Below are 19,151 nucleotides of genomic sequence, written 5' to 3'. Positions count from 1 at the left end.
GGGAAAATAGAGTGACCTGGGCCTGTCCCAACACCTAGAGCTAGTGTCTCATTGGTTCCCCCTCTTCCCGTTCATCCTCAGGACAAATTGCAACCTGTACGGAACAGGAGGTTAAAGGTGCTGATCCTCCAAGGAGGGAGATTGCTAGTAAAGCGGCTGGAATGGCGAACCCGAGCCCAAGGAGATGAGAAATGAGGTGCGTTTTAGAAACCTTTCCCGATCACACGGTGCACCATCTTCTGGGTTTCTCATGCATGTTTTCGAAGTGGGAAGATGCCCTTGAACCTGGAGATTTGGGACCCATGGGATGGGACCCACGCAGTATTACTTTAAAGGGTCTGCGTTTGCTCACCCAACCTCACCAAACCTCTCAGCCCCAAGAGTGTCCACCCTTATGTCTCAATCAGCTGTGGGTCTAGATATGGTCAATCCAGGTGGCGTCACAGCCCCTGAGCGAATTTATTAAGAATTTCTCTCTCTTTCTCTGTCTTTGTTTCACGGGTTTTTAAAAGTGATTGATTTTTATAAAGGGGTTTAGCTGCTTTTCACTGCTGTGTTTATGCCGATTTACACCCACTTGACTCACTTACAGAGAGATATCAATACATAGCTTTTAAGATTCTTACTAGTCAGATATATTCTTGGGCGGTGAATAGGGGGTGTTGAGTCCAGTTCACAGAGCAAGGAGTAGGTCGTGTCTATTACATATTGGGTTTATGGAACGGTATCTGAGCTAATTTGAAACCCTTGTTTTATGCATCACCCCACCTCACCTTTCCCGTTAAGCAGCCATGGTGTGTTTTCTAAACGTGTGCCTCTGTTCTGTTTTGTAATTCAGTTCAAGGGTCGCGGTTTTCACATTCCCTCTATAAGTGATATCTTATGATAAGTGTCTTTTTCTGTGTGACTTATTTCACTTAGAATCGTCGTACCTAAATCCACTCATCATGCTGCTACTAGCCTTATGACGTTGATTTCATGGCTGAGTGATATTCCATTGTACATAAGGTACACAACTTCTTTATCCATTTTTCTCTTTCCTGGGATATTTAAGGTGTAACGAAGTGGAGGTTCTTGTCAACAGAGCAGCCCTAAACTTTGGGGTGCCTGTGTCTTGCTGATTTTTAGTTTTCCCAATTTATACGCCCATGAGTGGAAGTGCCCTATGCTCTCTAAGCTGAGTTTTTTCGATGTTTCAGGACACACCGTACACTTCTCCAGAGTGGCTGTTGGCAATTTACATCCCACCCATCAGCGTAGCAAGGCTCCCGTTTCTCCATGGCCTGTCCTGCATTTCTGGTTTTGACACTTTATTCAGCATAGCCCTTTTGACCGATGGGAAGCGAGACTTCTTTGTAGCGCTGATTTGCCTTTCCAGGTTGCTTGGTTGGCCAAAAAGGGCGTATGCCTTTTTTCCTGAATATATTCAGGAAAAAAGGCATACGCCCTTTTTGGCCAAGGGCATCATGGTCGAGGTTTTGCCCCTTTTCCTGTGCTTTAAAGGCGATTCGTATCTACCTCCTGAAATCTGTTTCCTGCAATTCTGCCTTGCTTTCAAATCCTCTTCGTTGCCTGCCGTCAATATATTTGTGGACGAGAGTTATCATTTATAACTCTGCAGGTTTGTGAATTGCAGAGCCCCTGAGCTCCATTTTTCAAATCCCTTTCTTGGGAGCTGGCCGCAAAAGCGCAGGATTGCTTCAGGCCCTATACTGGTCACGGGCGGCAGGCCGAGCCTGTGGTTAATTCTTCTTCCTGATGGGAAAATAGAGTGACCTGTGCCTGTCCCAACACCTAGAGCTAGTCTCTCATTGGTTCCCCCTCTTCCCGTTCATCCTCAGGACAAATTGCAACCTGTACGGAACAGGAGGTTAAAGGTGCTGATTCTCCAAGGAGGGAGATTGCTATTAAAGCGGCTGGAATGGAGAACCCGAGCACAAGGAGATGAGAAATGAGGTGCGTTTTAGAAACCTTTCCCGATCACACGGTGTACCATCTTCTGGGTTTCTAATGCATGATTTCGATGAAGGAAGATGCCCTTGAACCTGGAGATTTGGGACCCATGGGATGGGTACCACGCAGTATTACTTTAAAGGGTCTGCGTTTGCTCACCCAACCTCACCAAACCTCTCAGCCCCAAGAGTGTCCACCCTTATGTCTCAATCAGCTGTGGGTCTAGATATGTCAATCCAGGAGGCATCACAGCCCCTGAACGAATTTAGTAAGAATTTCTCTCTCTTTCACTGTCTTTGTTTCACAGGTTTTTAAAAGTGATTGATTTTTATAAAGGGGTTTAGCTGCTTTTCACTGCTGTTTATGCCGCTTTACACCCACTTGACTTACTTACAGAGAGATATCAATACATATGTTTTAAGATTCTTACTAGTCAGATATATTCTTGGGCGGTGAATAGGGGGTGTTGAGTCCAGTTCACTGAGCAAGGAGTAGGTCGTGTCTATTACATATTGGGTTTATGGAACGGTATCTGAGCTAATTTGAAACCCTTGTTTTATGCATCACCCCACCTCACCTTTCCCGTTAAGCAGCCATAGTGTGTTTTCTAAACGTGACTCTGTTCTGTTTTGTAATTCAGTTTAAGGGTAGCGGTTTTTACATTCCCTCTATAAGTGATATCTTATGATAAGTGTCTTTTTCTGTGTGACTTATTTCACTTAGAATCGTCGTACCTAAATCCACTCATCATGCTGCTACTAGCCTTATGCAGTTGATTTCGTGGCTGAGTGATATTCCGTTGTACATAAGGACCACAACTTCTTTATCCATTTTTCTCTTTCCTGGGATATTTAAGGTGTAACGAAGTGGAGGTTCTTGTCAACAGATCAGCCCTAAACTTTGGGGTGCCTGTGTCTTGCTGATTTTTAGTTTTCCCAATTTATACGCCCATGAGGGGAAGTGCCCTATGTTGTCTAAGCTGAATTTTTTCGATGTTTCAGGACACACCGTACATTTCTCCAGAGTGGCCGTTGGCATTTTACATCCCGCCCATCAGCGTAGCAAGGCTCCCGTTTCTCCATGGCCTGTCCTGCATTTCTGGTTTTGACACTTTATTCAGCATGGCCCTTTTGACCGATGGGAAGCGAGACTTCTTTGTAGCGCTGATTTGCCTTTCCAGGTTGCTTGGTTGGCCAAAAAGGGCGTATGCGTTTTTTCCTGAATATATTCAGGAAAAACGCATACGCCCTTTTTGGCCAAGGGCATCATTGTCGAGGTTTTGCCGCTTTTCCCGTGCTTTAAAGGCGATTCGAATCTACCTCCTGAAATCTGTTTCCTGCAATTCTGCCTTGCTTTCAAATCCTCTTCGTTGCCTTCCCTCAATATATTTGTGGACGAGAGTTATCATTTATAACTCTGCAGGTTTATGAATTGCAGTGCCCCTGAGCTCCATTTTTCAACTCGCTTTCTTGGGAGCTGGCCGCAAAAGCGCAGGATTTCTTCAGGCCCTATTCTGGTCCCGAGCGGCAGGCTGAGTCTGTGGTTAATTTTTCTTCCTGATGGGAAAATAGAGTGACCTGTGCCTGTCCCAACACCTAGAGCTAGTCTCTCATTGGTTCCCCCTCTTCCCGTTCATCCTCAGGACAAATTGCAACCTGTACGGAACAGGAGGTTAAAGGTGCTGATTCTCCAAGAAGGGAGATTGCTAGTAAAGCGGCTGGAATGGCGAACCCGAGCCCAAGGAGATGAGAAATGAGGTGCGTTTTACAAACCTTTCCCGATCACACGGTGCACCATCTTCTTGGTTTCTCATGCATGTTTTCGAAGTGGGAAGATGCCCTTGAACTTGGAGATTTGGGACCCATGGGATGGGACCCACGCAGTATTACTTTAAAGTGTCTGCGTTTGCTCACCCAACCTCACCAAACCACTCAGCCCCAAGAGTGTCCACCCTTATGTCTCAATCAGCTGTGGGTCTAGATATGGTCAATCCAGGTGGCGTCACAGCCCCTGAGCGAATTTATTAAGAATTTCTCTCTCTTTCTCTGTCTTTGTTTCACGGGTTTTTAAAAGTGATTGATTTTTATAAAGGGGTTTAGCTGCTTTTCACTGCTGTGTTTATGCCGATTTACACCCACTTGACTCACTTACAGAGAGATATCAATACATAGCTTTTAAGATTCTTACTAGTCAGATATATTCTTGGGCGGTGAATAGGGGGTGTTGAGTCCAGTTCACTGAGCAAGGAGTAGGTCGTGTCTATTACATATTGGGTTTATGGAACGGTCTCTGAGCTAATTTGAAACCCTTGTTTTATGCATCACCCCACCTCACCTTTCCCGTTAAGCAGCCATAGTGTGTTTTCTAAACGTGACTCTGTTCTGTTTTGTAATTCAGTTCAAGGGTCGCGGTTTTCACATTCCCTCTATAAGTGATATCTTATGATAAGTGTCTTTTTCTGTGTGACTTATTTCACTTAGAATCGTCGTACCTAAATCCACTCATCATGCTGCTACTAGCCTTATGACGTTGATTTCATGGCTGAGTGATATTCCGTTGTACATAAGGACCACAACTTCTTCATCCATTTTTCTCTTTCCTGGGATATTTAAGGTGTAACGAAGTGGAGGTTCTTGTCAACAGATCAGCCCTAAACTTTGGGGTGCCTGTGTCTTGCTGATTTTTAGTTTTCCCAATTTATACGCCCATGAGGGGAAGTGCCCTATGTTGTCTAAGCTGAGTTTTTTCGATGTTTCAGGACACACCGTACACTTCTCCAGAGTGGCCGTTGGCATTTTACATCCCGCCCATCAGCGTAGCAAGGCTCCCGTTTCTCCATGGCCTGTCCTGCATTTCTGGTTTTGACACATTATTCAGCATGGCCCTTTTGACCGATGGGAAGCGAGACTTCTTTGTAGCGCTGATTTGCCTTTCCAGGTTGCTTGGTTGGCCAAAAAGGGCGTATGCGTTTTTTCCTGAATATATTCAGGAAAAACGCATACGCCCTTTTTGGCCAAGGGCATCATTGTCGAGGTTTTGCCGCTTTTCCCGTGCTTTAAAGGCGATTCGAATCTACCTCCTGAAATCTGTTTCCTGCAATTCTGCCTTGCTTTCAAATCCTCTTCGTTGCCTTCCCTCAATATATTTGTGGACGAGAGTTATCATTTATAACTCTGCAGGTTTATGAATTGCAGTGCCCCTGAGCTCCATTTTTCAACTCGCTTTCTTGGGAGCTGGCCGCAAAAGCGCAGGATTTCTTCAGGCCCTATTCTGGTCCCGAGCGGCAGGCTGAATCTGTGGTTAATTTTTCTTCCTGATGGGAAAATAGAGTGACCTGTGCCTGTCCCAACACCTAGAGCTAGTCTCTCATTGGTTCCCCCTCTTCCCGTTCATCCTCAGGACAAATTGCAACCTGTACGGAACAGGAGGTTAAAGGTGCTGATTCTCCAAGAAGGGAGATTGCTAGTAAAGCGGCTGGAATGGCGAACCCGAGCCCAAGGAGATGAGAAATGAGGTGCGTTTTAGAAACCTTTCCCGATCACACGGTGCACCATCTTCTGGGTTTCTCATGCATGTTTTCGAAGTGGGAAGATGCCCTTGAACCTGGAGATTTGGGACCCATGGGATGGGACCCACGCAGTATTACTTTAAAGGGTCTGCGTTTGCTCACCCAACCTCACCAAACCTCTCAGCCCCACGAGTGTCCACCCTTATGTCTCAATCAGCTGTGGGTCTAGATATGGTCAATCCAGGTGGCGAAACAGCCCCTGAGCGAATTTATTAAGAATTTCTCTCTCTTTCTCTGTCTTTGTTTCACGGGTTTTTAAAAGTGATTGATTTTTATAAAGGGGTTTAGCTGCTTTTCACTGCTGTGTTTATGCCGATTTACACCCACTTGACTCACTTACAGAGAGATATCAATACATAGGTTGTAAGATTCTTACTAGTCAGATATATTCTTGGGCGGTGAATAGGGGGTGTTGAGTCCAGTTCACAGAGCAAGGAGTAGGTCGTGTCTATTACATATTGGGTTTATGGAACGGTATCTGAGCTAATTTGAAACCCTTGTTTTATGCATCACCCCACCTCACCTTTCCCGTTAAGCAGCCATAGTGTGTTTTCTAAACGTGTGCCTCTGTTCTGTTTTGTAATTCAGTTCAAGGGTCGCGGTTTTCACATTCCCTCTATAAGTGATATCTTAGGATAAGTGTCTTTTTCTGTGTGACTTATTTCACTTAGAATCGTCGTACCTAAATCCACTCATCATGCTGCTACTAGCCTTATGACGTTGATTTCATGGCTGAGTGATATTCCATTGTACATAAGGACCACAACTTCTTTATCCATTTTTCTCTTTCCTGGGATATTTAAGGTGTAACGAAGTGGAGGTTCTTGTCAACAGAGCAGCCCTAAACTTTAGGGTGCCTGTGTCTTGCTGATTTTTTGTTTTCCCAATTTATACGCCCATGAGTGGAAGTGCCCTATGCTCTCTAAGCTGAGTTTTTTCGATGTTTCAGGACACACCGTACACTTCTCCAGAGTGGCTGTTGGCAATTTACATCCCACCCATCAGCGTAGCAAGGCTCCCGTTTCTCCATGGCCTGTCCTGCATTTCTGGTTTTGACACTTTATTCAGCATAGCCCTTTTGACCGATGGGAAGCGAGACTTCTTTGTAGCGCTGATTTGCCTTTCCAGGTTGCTTGGTTGGCCAAAAAGGGCGTATGCGTTTTTTCCTGAATATATTCAGGAAAAAAGGCATACGCCCTTTTTGGCCAAGGGCATCATGGTCGAGGTTTTGCCCCTTTTCCTGTGCTTTAAAGGCGATTCGTATCTACCTCCTGAAATCTGTTTCCTGCAATTCTGCCTTGCTTTCAAATCCTCTTCGTTGCCTGCCGTCAATATATTTGTGGACGAGAGTTATCATTTATAACTCTGCAGGTTTGTGAATTGCATAGTCCCTGAGCTCCATTTTTCAAATCCCTTTCTTGGGAGCTGGCCGCAAAAGCGCAGGATTGCTTCAGGCCCTATACTGGTCACGGGCGGCAGGCTGAGCCTGTGGTTAATTCTTCTTCCTGATGGGAAAATAGAGTGACCTGTGCCTGTCCCAACACCTAGAGCTAGTCTCTCATTGGTTCCCCCTCTTCCCGTTCATCCTCAGGACAAATTGCAACCTGTACGGAACAGGAGGTTAAAGGTGCTGATCCTCCAAGGAGGGAGATTGCTATTAAAGCGGCTGGAATGGAGAACCCGAGCACAAGGAGATGCGAAATGAGGTGCGTTTTAGAAACCTTTCCCGATCACACGGTGTACCATCTTCTGGGTTTCTAATGCATGATTTCGATGAAGGAAGATGCCCTTGAACCTGGAGATTTGGGACCCATGGGATGGGTACCACGCAGTATTACTTTAAAGGGTCTGCGTTTGCTCACCCAACCTCACCAAACCTCTCAGCCCCAAGAGTGTCCACCCTTATGTCTCAATCAGCTGTGGGTCTAGATATGTCAATCCAGGAGGCATCACAGCCCCTGAACGAATTTATTAAGAATTTCTCTCTCTTTCTCTGTCTTTGTTTCACGGGTTTTTAAAAGTGATTGATTTTTATAAAGGGGTTTAGCTGCTTTTCACTGCTGTGTTTATGCCGATTTACACCCACTTGACTCACTTACAGAGAGATATCAATACATAGCTTTTAAGATTCTTACTAGTCAGATATATTCTTGGGCGGTGAATAGGGGGTGTTGAGTCCAGTTCACAGAGCAAGGAGTAGGTCGTGTCTATTACATATTGGGTTTATGGAACGGTATCTGAGCTAATTTGAAACCCTTGTTTTATGCATCACCCCACCTCACCTTTCCCGTTAAGCAGCCATAGTGTGTTTTCTAAACGTGTGCCTCTGTTCTGTTTTGTAATTCAGTTCAAGGGTCGCGGTTTTCACATTCCCTCTATAAGTGATATCTTATGATAAGTGTCTTTTTCTGTGTGACTTATTTCACTTAGAATCGTCGTACCTAAATCCACTCATCATGCTGCTTCTAGCCTTATGACGTTGATTTCATGGCTGAGTGATATTCCATTGTACATAAGGACCACAACTTCTTTATCCATTTTTCTCTTTCCTGGGATATTTAAGGTGTAACGAAGTGGAGGTTCTTGTCAACAGAGCAGCCCTAAACTTTGGGGTGCCTGTGTCTTGCTGATTTTTAGTTTTCCCAATTTATACGCCCATGAGTGGAAGTGCCCTATGCTCTCTAAGCTGAGTTTTTTCGATGTTTCAGGACACACCGTACACTTCTCCAGAGTGGCTGTTGGCAATTTACATCCCGCCCATCAGCGTAGCAAGGCTCCCGTTTCTCCATGGCCTGTCCTGCATTTCTGGTTTTGACACTTTATTCAGCATAGCCCTTTTGACCGATGGGAAGCGAGACTTCTTTGTAGCGCTGATTTGCCTTTCCAGGTTGCTTGGTTGGCCAAAAAGGGCGTATGCCTTTTTTCCTGAATATATTCAGGAAAAAACGCATACGCCCTTTTTGGCCAAGGGCATCATGGTCGAGGTTTTGCCCCTTTTCCTGTGCTTTAAAGGCGATTCGTATCTACCTCCTGAAATCTGTTTCCTGCAATTCTGCCTTGCTTTCAAATCCTCTTCGTTGCCTGCCGTCAATATATTTGTGGACGAGAGTTATCATTTATAACTCTGCAGGTTTGTGAATTGCAGAGCCCCTGAGCTCCATTTTTCAAATCCCTTTCTTGGGAGCTGGCCGCAAAAGCGCAGGATTGCTTCAGGCCCTATACTGGTCACGGGCGGCTGGCTGAGCCTGTGGTTAATTCTTCTTCCTGATGGGAAAATAGAGTGACCTGTGCCTGTCCCAACACCTAGAGCTAGTGTCTCATTGGTTCCCCCTCTTCCCGTTCATCCTCAGGACAAATTGCAACCTGTACGGAACAGGAGGTTAAAGGTGCTGATCCTCCAAGGAGGGAGATTGCTAGTAAAGCGGCTGGAATGGCGAACCCGAGCCCAAGGAGATGAGAAATGAGGTGCTTTTTAGAAACCTTTCCCGATCACACGGTGCACCATCTTCTGGGTTTCTCATGCATGTTTTCGAAGTGGGAAGATGCCCTTGAACCTGGAGATTTGGGACCCATGGGATGGGACCCACGCAGTATTACTTTAAAGGGTCTGCGTTTGCTCACCCAACCTCACCAAACCTCTCAGCCCCAAGAGTGTCCACCCTTATGTCTCAATCAGCTGTGGGTCTAGATATGGTCAATCCAGGTGGCGTCACAGCCCCTGAGCGAATTTATTAAGAATTTCTCTCTCTTTCTCTGTCTTTGTTTCACGGGTTTTTAAAAGTGATTGATTTTTATAAAGGGGTTTAGCTGCTTTTCACTGCTGTGTTTATGCCGATTTACACCCACTTGACTCACTTACAGAGAGATATCAATACATAGCTTTTAAGATTCTTACTAGTCAGATATATTCTTGGGCGGTGAATAGGGGGTGTTGAGTCCAGTTCACAGAGCAAGGAGTAGGTCGTGTCTATTACATATTGGGTTTATGGAACGGTATCTGAGCTAATTTGAAACCCTTGTTTTATGCATCACCCCACCTCACCTTTCCCGTTAAGCAGCCATAGTGTGTTTTCTAAACGTGTGCCTCTGTTCTGTTTTGTAATTCAGTTCAAGGGTCGCGGTTTTCACATTCCCTCTATAAGTGATATCTTATGATAAGTGTCTTTTTCTGTGTGACTTATTTCACTTAGAATCGTCGTACCTAAATCCACTCATCATGCTGCTACTAGCCTTATGACGTTGATTTCATGGCTGAGTGATATTCCATTGTACATAAGGTACACAACTTCTTTATCCATTTTTCTCTTTCCTGGGATATTTAAGGTGTAACGAAGTGGAGGTTCTTGTCAACAGAGCAGCCCTAAACTTTGGGGTGCCTGTGTCTTGCTGATTTTTAGTTTTCCCAATTTATACGCCCATGAGTGGAAGTGCCCTATGCTCTCTAAGCTGAGTTTTTTCGATGTTTCAGGACACACCGTACACTTCTCCAGAGTGGCTGTTGGCAATTTACATCCCACCCATCAGCGTAGCAAGGCTCCCGTTTCTCCATGGCCTGTCCTGCATTTCTGGTTTTGACACTTTATTCAGCATAGCCCTTTTGACCGATGGGAAGCGAGACTTCTTTGTAGCGCTGATTTGCCTTTCCAGGTTGCTTGGTTGGCCAAAAAGGGCGTATGCCTTTTTTCCTGAATATATTCAGGAAAAAAGGCATACGCCCTTTTTGGCCAAGGGCATCATGGTCGAGGTTTTGCCCCTTTTCCTGTGCTTTAAAGGCGATTCGAATCTACCTCCTGAAATCTGTTTCCTGCAATTCTGCCTTGCTTTCAAATCCTCTTCGTTGCCTGCCGTCAATATATTTGTGGACGAGAGTTATCATTTATAACTCTGCAGGTTTGTGAATTGCAGAGCCCCTGAGCTCCATTTTTCAAATCCCTTTCTTGGGAGCTGGCCGCAAAAGCGCAGGATTGCTTCAGGCCCTATACTGGTCACGGGCGGCAGGCCGAGCCTGTGGTTAATTCTTCTTCCTGATGGGAAAATAGAGTGACCTGTGCCTGTCCCAACACCTAGAGCTAGTCTCTCATTGGTTCCCCCTCTTCCCGTTCATCCTCAGGACAAATTGCAACCTGTACGGAACAGGAGGTTAAAGGTGCTGATTCTCCAAGGAGGGAGATTGCTATTAAAGCGGCTGGAATGGAGAACCCGAGCACAAGGAGATGAGAAATGAGGTGCGTTTTAGAAACCTTTCCCGATCACACGGTGTACCATCTTCTGGGTTTCTAATGCATGATTTCGATGAAGGAAGATGCCCTTGAACCTGGAGATTTGGGACCCATGGGATGGGTACCACGCAGTATTACTTTAAAGGGTCTGCGTTTGCTCACCCAACCTCACCAAACCTCTCAGCCCCAAGAGTGTCCACCCTTATGTCTCAATCAGCTGTGGGTCTAGATATGTCAATCCAGGAGGCATCACAGCCCCTGAACGAATTTAGTAAGAATTTCTCTCTCTTTCACTGTCTTTGTTTCACAGGTTTTTAAAAGTGATTGATTTTTATAAAGGGGTTTAGCTGCTTTTCACTGCTGTTTATGCCGCTTTACACCCACTTGACTTACTTACAGAGAGATATCAATACATATGTTTTAAGATTCTTACTAGTCAGATATATTCTTGGGCGGTGAATAGGGGGTGTTGAGTCCAGTTCACTGAGCAAGGAGTAGGTCGTGTCTATTACATATTGGGTTTATGGAACGGTATCTGAGCTAATTTGAAACCCTTGTTTTATGCATCACCCCACCTCACCTTTCCCGTTAAGCAGCCATAGTGTGTTTTCTAAACGTGACTCTGTTCTGTTTTGTAATTCAGTTTAAGGGTAGCGGTTTTTACATTCCCTCTATAAGTGATATCTTATGATAAGTGTCTTTTTCTGTGTGACTTATTTCACTTAGAATCGTCGTACCTAAATCCACTCATCATGCTGCTACTAGCCTTATGACGTTGATTTCATGGCTGAGTGATATTCCATTGTACATAAGGACCACAACTTCTTTATCCATTTTTCTCTTTCCTGGGATATTTAAGGTGTAACGAAGTGGAGGTTCTTGTCAACAGAGCAGCCCTAAACTTTGGGGTGCCTGTGTCTTGCTGATTTTTAGTTTTCCCAATTTATACGCCCATGAGTGGAAGTGCCCTATGCTCTCTAAGCTGAGTTTTTTAGATGTTTCAGGACACACCGTACACTTCTCCAGAGTGGCTGTTGGCAATTTACATCCCACCCATCAGCGTAGCAAGGCTCCCGTTTCTCCATGGCCTGTCCTGCATTTCTGGTTTTGACACTTTATTCAGCATAGCCCTTTTGACCGATGGGAAGCGAGACTTCTTTGTAGCGCTGATTTGCCTTTCCAGGTTGCTTGGTTGGCCAAAAAGGGCGTATGCCTTTTTTCCTGAATATATTCAGGAAAAAAGGCATACGCCCTTTTTGGCCAAGGGCATCATGGTCGAGGTTTTGCCCCTTTTCCTGTGCTTTAAAGGCGATTCGTATCTACCTCCTGAAATCTGTTTCCTGCAATTCTGCCTTGCTTTCAAATCCTCTTCGTTGCCTGCCGTCAATATATTTGTGGACGAGAGTTATCATTTATAACTCTGCAGGTTTGTGAATTGCAGAGCCCCTGAGCTCCATTTTTCAAATCCCTTTCTTGGGAGCTGGCCGCAAAAGTGCAGGATTGCTTCAGGCCCTATACTGGTCACGGGCGGCAGGCTGAGCCTGTGGTTAATTCTTCTTCCTGATGGGAAAATAGAGTGACCTGTGCCTGTCCCAACACCTAGAGCTAGTCTCTCATTGGTTCCCCCTCTTCCCGTTCATCCTCAGGACAAATTGCAACCTGTACGGAACAGGAGGTTAAAGGTGCTGATCCTCCAAGGAGGGAGATTGCTATTAAAGCGGCTGGAATGGAGAACCCGAGCACAAGGAGATGAGAAATGAGGTGCGTTTTAGAAACCTTTCCCGATCACACGGTGTACCATCTTCTGGGTTTCTAATGCATGATTTCGCTGAAGGAAGATGCCCTTGAACCTGGAGATTTGGGACCCATGGGATGGGTACCACGCAGTATTACTTTAAAGGGTCTGCGTTTGCTCACCCAACCTCACCAAACCTCTCAGCCCCAAGAGTGTCCACCCTTATGTCTCAATCAGCTGTGGGTCTAGATATGTCAATCCAGGAGGCATCACAGCCCCTGAACGAATTTAGTAAGAATTTCTCTCTCTTTCACTGTCTTTGTTTCACAGGTTTTTAAAAGTGATTGATTTTTATAAAGGGGTTTAGCTGCTTTTCACTGCTGTTTATGCCGCTTTACACCCACTTGACTTACTTACAGAGAGATATCAATACATATGTTTTAAGATTCTTACTAGTCAGATATATTCTTGGGCGGTGAATAGGGGGTGCTGAGTCCAGTTCACTGAGCAAGGAGTAGGTCGTGTCTATTACATATTGGGTTTATGGAACGGTATCTGAGCTAATTTGAAACCCTTGTTTTATGCATCACCCCACCTCACCTTTCCCGTTAAGCAGCCATAGTGTGTTTTCTAAACGTGACTCTGTTCTGTTTTGTAATTCAGTTCAAGGGTAGCGGTTTTTACATTCCCTCTATAAGTGATATCTTATGATAAGTGTCTTTTTCTGTGTGACTTATTTCACTTAGAATCGTCGTACCTAAATCCACTCATCATGCTGCTACTAGCCTTATGCAGTTGATTTCATGGCTGAGTGATATTCCGTTGTACATAAGGACCACAACTTCTTTATCCATTTTTCTCTTTCCTGGGATATTTAAGGTGTAACGAAGTGGAGGTTCTTGTCAACAGATCAGCCCTAAACTTTGGGGTGCCTGTGTCTTGCTGATTTTTAGTTTTCGCAATTTATACGCCCATGAGGGGAAGTGCCCTATGTTGTCTAAGCTGAGTTTTTTCGATGTTTCAGGACACACCGTACACTTCTCCAGAGTGGCCGTTGGCATTTTACATCCCGCCCATCAGCGTAGCAAGGCTCCCGTTTCTCCATGGCCTGTCCTGCATTTCTGGTTTTGACACTTTATACAGCATGGCCCTTTTGACCGATGGGAAGCGAGACTTCTTTGTAGCGCTGATTTGCCTTTCCAGGTTGCTTGGTTGGCCAAAAAGGGCGTATGCGTTTTTTCCTGAATATATTCAGGAAAAACGCATACGCCCTTTTTGGCCAAGGGCATCATTGTCGAGGTTTTGCCGCTTTTCCCGTGCTTTAAAGGCGATTCGAATCTACCTCCTGAAATCTGTTTCCTGCAATTCTGCCTTGCTTTCAAATCCTCTTCGTTGCCTTCCCTCAATATATTTGTGGACGAGAGTTATCATTTATAACTCTGCAGGTTTATGAATTGCAGTGCCCCTGAGCTCCATTTTTCAACTCGCTTTCTTGGGAGCTGGCCGCAAAAGCGCAGGATTTCTTCAGGCCCTATTCTGGTCCCGAGCGGCAGGCTGAGTCTGTGGTTAATTTTTCTTCCTGATGGGAAAATAGAGTGACCTGTGCCTGTCCCAACACCTAGAGCTAGTCTCTCATTGGTTCCCCCTCTTCCTGTTCATCCTCAGGACAAATTGCAACCTGTACGGAACAGGAGGTTAAAGGTGCTGATTCTCCAAGAAGGGAGATTGCTAGTAAAGCGGCTGGAATGGCGAACCCGAGCCCAAGGAGATGAGAAATGAGGTGCGTTTTAGAAACCTTTCCCGATCACACGGTGCACCATCTTCTGGGTTTCTCATGCATGTTTTCGAAGTGGGAAGATGCCCTTGAACCTGGAGATTTGGGACCCATGGGATGGGACCCACGCAGTATTACTTTAAAGGGTCTGCGTTTGCTCACCCAACCTCACCAAACCTCTCAGCCCCACGAGTGTCCACCCTTATGTCTCAATCAGCTGTGGGTCTAGATATGGTCAATCCAGGTGGCGTCACAGCCCCTGAGCGAATTTATTAAGAATTTCTCTCTCTTTCTCTGTCTTTGTTTCACGGGTTTTTAAAAGTGATTGATTTTTATAAAGGGGTTTAGCTGCTTTTCACTGCTGTGTTTATGCCGATTTACACCCACTTGACTCACTTACAGAGAGATATCAATACATAGCTTTTAAGATTCTTACTAGTCAGATATATTCTTGGGCGGTGAATAGGGGGTGTTGAGTCCAGTTCACAGAGCAAGGAGTAGGTCGTGTCTATTACATATTGGGTTTATGGAACGGTATCTGAGCTAATTTGAAACCCTTGTTTTATGCATCACCCCACCTCACCTTTCCCGTTAAGCAGCCATAGTGTGTTTTCTAAACGTGTGCCTCTGTTCTGTTTTGTAATTCAGTTCAAGGGTCGCGGTTTTCACATTCCCTCTATAAGTGATATCTTATGATAAGTGTCTTTTTCTGTGTGACTTATTTCACTTAGAATCGTCGTACCTAAATCCACTCATCATGCTGCTTCTAGCCTTATGACGTTGATTTCATGGCTGAGTGATATTCCATTGTACATAAGGACCACAACTTCTTTATCCATTTTTCTCTTTCCTGGGATATTTAAGGTGTAACGAAGTGGAGGTTCTTGTCAACAGAGCAGCCCTAAACTTTGGGGTGCCTGTGTCTTGCTGATTTTTAGTTTTCCCAATTTATACGCCCATGAGTGGAAGTGCCCTATGCTCTCTAAGCTGAGTTTTTTCGATGTTTCAGGACACACCGTACACTTCTCCAGAGTGGCTGTTGGCAATTTACATCCCGCCCATCAGCGTAGCAAGGCTCCCGTTTCTCCATGGCCTGTCCTGCATTTCTGGTTTTGACACTTTATTCAGCATAGCCCTTTTGACCGATGGGAAGCGAGACTTCTTTGTAGCGCTGATTTGCCTTTCCAGGTTGCTTGGTTGGCCAAAAAGGGCGTATGCCTTTTTTCCTGAATATATTCAGGAAAAAAGGCATACGCCCTTTTTGGCCAAGGGCATCATGGTCGAGGTTTTGCCCCTTTTCCTGTGCTTTAAAGGCGATTCGTATCTACCTCCTGAAATCTGTTTCCTGCAATTCTGCCTTGCTTTCAAATCCTCTTCGTTGCCTTCCCTCAATATATTTGTGGACGAGAGTTATCATTTATAACTCTGCAGGTTTGTGAATTGCAGAGCCCCTGAGCTCCATTTTTCAAATCCCTTTCTTGGGAGCTGGCCGCAAAAGCGCAGGATTGCTTCAGGCCCTATACTGGTCACGGGCGGCAGGCTGAGCCTGTGGTTAATTCTTCTTCCTGATGGGAAAATAGAGTGACCTGGGCCTGTCCCAACACCTAGAGCTAGTGTCTCATTGGTTCCCCCTCTTCCCGTTCATCCTCAGGACAAATTGCAACCTGTACGGAACAGGAGGTTAAAGGTGCTGATCCTCCAAGGAGGGAGATTGCTAGTAAAGCGGCTGGAATGGCGAACCCGAGCCCAAGGAGATGAGAAATGAGGTGCGTTTTAGAAACCTTTCCCGATCACACGGTGCACCATCTTCTGGGTTTCTCATGCATGTTTTCGAAGTGGGAAGATGCCCTTGAACCTGGAGATTTGGGACCCATGGGATGGGACCCACGCAGTATTACTTTAAAGGGTCTGCGTTTGCTCACCCAACCTCACCAAACCTCTCAGCCCCAAGAGTGTCCACCCTTATGTCTCAATCAGCTGTGGGTCTAGATATGGTCAATCCAGGTGGCGTCACAGCCCCTGAGCGAATTTATTAAGAATTTCTCTCTCTTTCTCTGTCTTTGTTTCACGGGTTTTTAAAAGTGATTGATTTTTATAAAGGGGTTTAGCTGCTTTTCACTGCTGTGTTTATGCCGATTTACACCCACTTGACTCACTTACAGAGAGATATCAATACATAGCTTTTAAGATTCTTACTAGTCAGATATATTCTTGGGCGGTGAATAGGGGGTGTTGAGTCCAGTTCACAGAGCAAGGAGTAGGTCGTGTCTATTACATATTGGGTTTATGGAACGGTATCTGAGCTAATTTGAAACCCTTGTTTTATGCATCACCCCACCTCACCTTTCCCGTTAAGCAGCCATGGTGTGTTTTCTAAACGTGTGCCTCTGTTCTGTTTTGTAATTCAGTTCAAGGGTCGCGGTTTTCACATTCCCTCTATAAGTGATATCTTATGATAAGTGTCTTTTTCTGTGTGACTTATTTCACTTAGAATCGTCGTACCTAAATCCACTCATCATGCTGCTACTAGCCTTATGACGTTGATTTCATGGCTGAGTGATATTCCATTGTACATAAGGTACACAACTTCTTTATCCATTTTTCTCTTTCCTGGGATATTTAAGGTGTAACGAAGTGGAGGTTCTTGTCAACAGAGCAGCCCTAAACTTTGGGGTGCCTGTGTCTTGCTGATTTTTAGTTTTCCCAATTTATACGCCCATGAGTGGAAGTGCCCTATGCTCTCTAAGCTGAGTTTTTTCGATGTTTCAGGACACACCGTACACTTCTCCAGAGTGGCTGTTGGCAATTTACATCCCACCCATCAGCGTAGCAAGGCTCCCGTTTCTCCATGGCCTGTCCTGCATTTCTGGTTTTGACACTTTATTCAGCATAGCCCTTTTGACCGATGGGAAGCGAGACTTCTTTGTAGCGCTGATTTGCCTTTCCAGGTTGCTTGGTTGGCCAAAAAGGGCGTATGCCTTTTTTCCTGAATATATTCAGGAAAAAAGGCATACGCCCTTTTTGGCCAAGGGCATCATGGTCGAGGTTTTGCCCCTTTTCCTGTGCTTTAAAGGCGATTCGTATCTACCTCCTGAAATCTGTTTCCTGCAATTCTGCCTTGCTTTCAAATCCTCTTCGTTGCCTGCCGTCAATATATTTGTGGACGAGAGTTATCATTTATAACTCTGCAGGTTTGTGAATTGCAGAGCCCCTGAGCTCCATTTTTCAAATCCCTTTCTTGGGAGCTGGCCGCAAAAGCGCAGGATTGCTTCAGGCCCTATACTGGTCACGGGCGGCAGGCCGAGCCTGTGGTTAATTCTTCTTCCTGATGGGAAAATAGAGTGACCTGTGCCTGTCCCAACACCTAGAGCTAGTCTCTCATTGGTTCCCCCTCTTCCCGTTCATCCTCAGGACAAATTGCAACCTGTACGGAACAGGAGGTTAAAGGTGCTGATTCTCCAAGGAGGGAGATTGCTATTAAAGCGGCTGGAATGGAGAACCCGAGCACAAGGAGATGAGAAATGAGGTGCGTTTTAGAAACCTTTCCCGATCACACGGTGTACCATCTTCTGGGTTTCTAATGCATGATTTCGATGAAGGAAGATGCCCTTGAACCTGGAGATTTGGGACCCATGGGATGGGTACCACGCAGTATTACTTTAAAGGGTCTGCGTTTGCTCACCCAACCTCACCAAACCTCTCAGCCCCAAGAGTGTCCACCCTTATGTCTCAATCAGCTGTGGGTCTAGATATGTCAATCCAGGAGGCATCACAGCCCCTGAACGAATTTAGTAAGAATTTCTCTCTCTTTCACTGTCTTTGTTTCACAGGTTTTTAAAAGTGATTGATTTTTATAAAGGGGTTTAGCTGCTTTTCACTGCTGTTTATGCCGCTTTACACCCACTTGACTTACTTACAGAGAGATATCAATACATATGTTTTAAGATTCTTACTAGTCAGATATATTCTTGGGCGGTGAATAGGGGGTGTTGAGTCCAGTTCACTGAGCAAGGAGTAGGTCGTGTCTATTACATATTGGGTTTATGGAACGGTATCTGAGCTAATTTGAAACCCTTGTTTTATGCATCACCCCACCTCACCTTTCCCGTTAAGCAGCCATAGTGTGTTTTCTAAACGTGACTCTGTTCTGTTTTGTAATTCAGTTTAAGGGTAGCGGTTTTTACATTCCCTCTATAAGTGATATCTTATGATAAGTGTCTTTTTCTGTGTGACTTATTTCACTTAGAATCGTCGTACCTAAATCCACTCATCATGCTGCTACTAGCCTTATGCAGTTGATTTCGTGGCTGAGTGATATTCCGTTGTACATAAGGACCACAACTTCTTTATCCATTTTTCTCTTTCCTGGGATATTTAAGGTGTAACGAAGTGGAGGTTCTTGTCAACAGATCAGCCCTAAACTTTGGGGTGCCTGTGTCTTGCTGATTTTTAGTTTTCCCAATTTATACGCCCATGAGGGGAAGTGCCCTATGTTGTCTAAGCTGAATTTTTTCGATGTTTCAGGACACACCGTACATTTCTCCAGAGTGGCCGTTGGCATTTTACATCCCGCCCATCAGCGTAGCAAGGCTCCCGTTTCTCCATGGCCTGTCCTGCATTTCTGGTTTTGACACTTTATTCAGCATGGCCCTTTTGACCGATGGGAAGCGAGACTTCTTTGTAGCGCTGATTTGCCTTTCCAGGTTGCTTGGTTGGCCAAAAAGGGCGTATGCGTTTTTTCCTGAATATATTCAGGAAAAACGCATACGCCCTTTTTGGCCAAGGGCATCATGGTCGAGGTTTTGCCGCTTTTCCCGTGCTTTAAAGGCGATTCGAATCTACCTCCTGAAATCTGTTTCCTGCAATTCTGCCTTGCTTTCAAATCCTCTTCGTTGCCTTCCC

Source organism: Balaenoptera borealis, assembly GCF_965194805.1.
Source record: "Balaenoptera borealis genome assembly, chromosome: 7".
In the NCBI taxonomy this organism is placed as follows: domain Eukaryota; kingdom Metazoa; phylum Chordata; class Mammalia; order Artiodactyla; family Balaenopteridae; genus Balaenoptera; species Balaenoptera borealis.
The sequence above is the reverse complement of the archived record's forward strand: the minus strand, read 5'-3'. Positions refer to the sequence as shown.